Raw genomic sequence first — 5214 nt, forward strand, 5'->3', positions numbered from 1 at the left:
ATGTTTGTCCAGGTGCGAGAGGGAACACCTCGTTCCAACCAAACAATGTCCCACCACCACCCAAGGTCGTTCAGGTCCTGGGTCAAGGAGGAGAAGACTCAATAAAAAGGGGGTGGGGACCCTCGGGGGGGGGACACTCGGCCCACAGAGAGGTAAGAAACCCTTTTTCGGGGTGGTTTTGGGGGAGATTTTCCAAGTTTCGGGTCAATTGGCTTCATCCCAACCCCCCGGAGAAGACTTTTAAAGGCGCCCCCAATTTTTCGACTCGTAAAACTCAACTTTTGGGCTCGATCGGCACCAAATTTAGGCTTTTTAGCCGGAAAAATACTGAAAATAGCGATTTTTGGCAACAGCCCGGCTAGCTCAGTCGGTAGAGCATGAGACTCTTAATCTCAGGGTCGTGGGTTCGAGCCCCACGTTGGGCGATTGACTCTTTTTCCTCCTTTTTTCACCCAAATCCACCCAGCCAATCGCCGGCTCCGTCTAAACATCTAAAAAAAATAAAAATAAATCAATTTAAGGTCTTTTTTTAAATCGTAAAGTCACTTTTTTCACTTTGGGGAGCGTTTGGGAGCGCGGCGATTAAATTTCGGGGAGGAGAAAGGGTGGAATTGTCTCTATTTCAGCTTTTTTTAAGGTGCCGGGGGGGGAGATGTTGGAGTTTCTCCTTTTTTTGCCCCAAAACCCATCCCTACGGTGAAGTTTGGGTTGTTTTTTTTTTAGGAAACTCGTTATTGGGATTAATTAATTGCCCGAGCGTCTTCTCGTCCGCAGGTTGGGGTGGAACTGGGAGGTGAGGACCTCCTTTTTTTGGCCCCCCACCCCCACCCCCACCAAGATGAAGGTGCTTCCAGTTGGGTTGACCTTGGTGGGGTTGACCATCGTCTTGTGCATCGGGGTCGGTGAGTGGAGGGTGGAGATGAAAAGGGTTGAGGAGAAACATCTCCCGGGGGGTTTTGGGGTGGTGGAGGAGGTCTCACCTTGGGCCAAGAGCTTCTGCCATAGGGTGTTGGGTCCTGGGGGGAGATGTCCACCTTCTCTGCCCCACATCCAGGTGTCTTCTCCTTGTGGGGGGGGGTTTGGTTTGTGTCCTCCCCCCATCTCCACGTCCTCAAAGTTCTCCAGAGAAGGTCTCCACCATCACCGTGTTCCTCTTCCCTCCACGGATGAAGCTCTTTCTGGTGGCTCTTGGAGTCCACCATCTTCTCCGGGGTCACCTCGGGCTTATTCTAAGGGGGTTTCTGTAAAATGGGTTCATTTTCCTGGTTTTTTTGCCCCAGCGGAAGGTCTTCGGTGCAAAGTCTGCAAGTACAAGCTGCCATTGGTGGGATGTTTCCGAGGAGCCAATGAGACCACGTGTGAGAGGCGGGAGAAATGCGCCATCATCAAAACCTCCCTGGGTGAGCAGAGTTTGAGGTTGGGGGGCTCCATCCCACGTATCTCCTTTGGGTTGGGGGTTCTCCTCACCCTTGGGAGACCATCTGGTCCCATCAACCCCATTTATGGTCCAAAAAAAGGTCCTTTTTCCCCAAATCATGGGCTGGAAGGGACCTTTGGAGACCATCTCGTCCAACCAACCCTATTTATGGTCCAAAAAAGCCCCTTTTTCCCCAAATCATGGACTGGAAGGGGTTGGGAGGGACCTTTGGAGACCATCTCGTCCAACCAACCCTAGTTATGGCCCAAAAAACTGCCCTTTTTCCCCAAATCATGGGCTGGAAGGGGTTGGGAGGGACCTTTGGAGACCATCTCGTCCAATCAACCCAATTTATGGTCCAAAAAAAGACCCTTTTTCCCCAAATCATGGACTGGAAGGGGTTGGGAGGGACCTTTGGAGACCATCTCGTCCCATCAACCCTCTTTATGGCCCAAAAAAAGGTCCTTTTTCCCCAAATCATGGACTGGAACGAGGTGGGAGGGACCTTTGGAGACCATCTCGTCCCATCAACCCTCTTTATGGTCCAAAAAAAGGTCCCTTTTCCCCAAATTACAGAAGAGAACGAGGTGGGAGGGACCTTTGAGATCATCTCGTCCAACCAACCCCTATTTATGGTCCAAAAAAAGCCCCTTTTCCCCAAATCATGGGCTGGAAGGGGTTGGGAGGGACCTTTGGAGACCATCTGGTCCAATCAACCCTCTTTATGGTCCAAAAAAAGGTCCCTTTGCCCCAAATCACAGACTAGAACGAGGTGGGAGGGACCTTTGAGATCATCTCGTCCAACCACAACCTATTTATGGTCCAAAAAAAGGTCCTTTTTCCCCAAATCATGGGCTGGAAGGGACCTTTGGAGACCATCTCGTCCAATCAACCCAATTTATGGTCCAAAAAAAGACCCTTTTTCCCCAAATCATGGACTGGAAGGGGTTGGGAGGGACCTTTGGAGACCATCTCGTCCCATCAACCCTCTTTATGGCCCAAAAAAAGGTCCTTTTTCCCCAAATCATGGACTGGAACGAGGTGGGAGGGACCTTTGGAGACCATCTCGTCCCATCAACCCTCTTTATGGTCCAAAAAAAGGTCCCTTTTCCCCAAATTACAGAAGAGAACGAGGTGGGAGGGACCTTTGAGATCATCTCCTGCAACCAACCCCTAGTTATGGTCCAAAAAAAGGTCTCTTTCCCCCAAATCATGGGCTGGAAGGGGTTGGGAGGGACCTTTGGAGACCATCTCGTCCAACCACAACCTATTTATGGTCCAAAAAAAGGTCTCTTTTCCCCAAATCACGGACTGGAAGGGGTTGGGAGGGACCTTTGGAGACCATCTCGTCCAACCAACCTCTATTTATGGTCCAAAAAAAGGTCCCTTTGCCCCAAATCATGGACTGGAAGGGGTTGGGAGGGACCTTTGGAGACCATCTCGTCCCATCAACCCTCTTTATGGTCCAAAAAAAGACCCTTTTTCCCCAAATCACAGACTGGAAGGGGTTGGGAGGGACCTTTGAAGACCACCTCGTCCAATTGACCCAATTTATGGTCCAAAAAAGCCCCTTTTTCCCCAAATCATGGACTGGAAGGGGTTGGGAGGGACCTTTGGAGACCTTCTCGTCCAACCAACCCTAGTTATGGTCCAAAAAAGCCCCTTTTTCCCCAAATCATGGGCTGGAAGGGGTTGGGAAGGACCTTTGGAGACCATCTCCTCCAATCAACCCTCTTTATGGTCCAAAAAAAGCCCCTTTTTCCCCAAATCATGGACTGGAAGGGCTTGAAAGGAACCTTTGGAGACCATCTTGTCCAACCAACCCCTACTTATGGCCCAAAAAACCACCCTTTTTCCCCAAATCATGGGCTGGAAGGGGTTGGGAGGGACCTTTGGAGACCATCTCGTCCAACCAACCCTATTTATGGTCCAAAAAAAGACCCTTTTTCCCCAAATCATGGGCTGGAAGGAGGTGGGAGGGACCTTTGAGATCATCTCGTCCAATCAACCCTATTTATGGTCCAAAAAAAGCCCCTTTTTCCCCAAATCATGGACTGGAAGGGCTTGAAAGGAACCTTTGGAGACCATCTCGTCCAACCAACCCTATTTATGGCCCAAAAAAAGGTCCCTTTGCCCCAAATCATGGACTGGAATGAGGTGGGAGGGACCTTTGAGATCATCTCGTCCAACCACAACCTATTTATGGTCCAAAAAAGCCCCTTTTTCCCCAAATCATGGACTGGAAGGGCTTGAAAGGAACCTTTGGAGACCACCTCATCCACCAATCCCACCAGAGCAAGGTCACCAAGAGCAGGATGGCCAAGAACTCAATATTTCCAGAAGTTTGAAGGCCAAGGAGAGAGTCCCACCTCCTCAAGAACCTCATGGTGGACATCTCCATGGGTTCGACGCGCCTCGTTGAGCCCTTTCTCTTCATTAAACCACGAGTGGTGGCATCTCCCTTGGGTTCCACCAACTGAAGGGGGTTGGTGACTCCAAAATCGACCTGGAATTGTTGGGTTTTTTCTTCGTTTAGTGGGTTTTTTGGGGTCTTCTCCACCATCTTCTGCAGGGAAGGTGACCCTCTACTACCAACAAGGTTGCACCTCGGCCATGAATTGCGGCAGGAGAAGATCCGCCGACGTTGAGTCCCGTTTGACCTCCTTCTACTCCTGCTGCGAGACCGACCTCTGCAACGAGGAGTGGGGCGAGGACCCCACGGATTAGGGGCTGGGACCACCCACCTCGAGGTTCTGGAGCTGGATGGGTGAAGGCATCTTCTGGCCTCCACCCCCCAGCAATAAACTGGTGGTTGGTTGGATTTGGTTCCTCCACGTGTCCTTTTTTTTTGACCTTCTCCAGGGTGATGGTTCTTCTCCACAGCTCCTCAACCTTCCTGGGGGGCTGGAAGGTAACCCCCCCGCTGGTAGACAACCCCAAGGTGCTTGGAGGTCCTCCTTGACCAGGAACTCCTTGACCAGGACCTCCTTGACCAAGACCTCCTTGGTTGAGGCCTCCTTGGCCAGGACCTCTTTGACTAGGACCTCTTTGACCAAGGCTTCCTTGTCCAGGATCTTCTTGACCAAGGCCTCATTGACTATGATCCCCTTGGCCAAGACCTCCTTGGTTGAGGCCTCCTTGACCAGAACCTCCTTGGATGGGGTCTTCTTGGCCAGGACCTCCTTGGCCAGGACCTCCTTGTCTGGGACCTCCTTGATTGAGGCCTCCTTTGCCGAGGCCTCCTTGTCCAGGACCTCCTTGACTAGGACCTCCTTGGCCAGGACCTCCTTGGCCAGGATCTCCTTGACCAGAACCTCCTTGTCTGGGACCTCCTTGACTGAGGTCTCCTTGACCAGGACCTCCTTGACCAAGGCCTCCTTGGCCAGGACCTCCTTGACTAGGACCTCCTTGGCCGGGTTCTCCTTGGCCAGGACCTCCTTGTCTGGGACCTCCTTGACCAAGGCTTCCTTGGCCAGGATCTCCTTGGTTGAGGCCTCCTTGGCCAGGGTCTTCTTGGCCAGGACCTCCTTGACCAAGACCTCCTTGGCCAGGACCTCCTTGACCAGGACCTCCTTGGCCAGGACCTCCTTGACTGAGGCCTCCTTGGCCAGGACCTCCTTGGCCAGGACCTCCTTGGCCAGGGTCTTCTTGGCCAGGACCTCCTTGGCTGGGGTCTCCTTGACCAAGGCCTCCTCGGCTGAGGCCTCCTTGGCCACGACCTCCTTGACTGGAACCTCCTTGGCCAAGGCTTCCTTGGCTAGGAAATCTTTGACCAGGACCTCCTTGGCCAGGACCTC

The 5214-nt window shown here is 52.3% G+C and overlaps 1 non-coding gene across 1 annotated transcript; it reads left to right on the forward strand.

The window, feature by feature from the left end:
- Positions 1-352: 352 nt before the first annotated feature.
- TRNAK-CUU lies at positions 353-425 on the forward strand. Its single transcript has one exon. It is a non-coding gene; the product is annotated as a tRNA-Lys (tRNA).
- The last annotated feature ends 4789 nt before the right edge of the window (positions 426-5214 follow it).

Source organism: Calidris pugnax, unplaced genomic scaffold (assembly GCF_001431845.1).
Source record: "Calidris pugnax isolate Ruff unplaced genomic scaffold, ASM143184v1 scaffold2154, whole genome shotgun sequence".
Classification (NCBI taxonomy): Eukaryota; Metazoa; Chordata; class Aves; order Charadriiformes; family Scolopacidae; genus Calidris; species Calidris pugnax.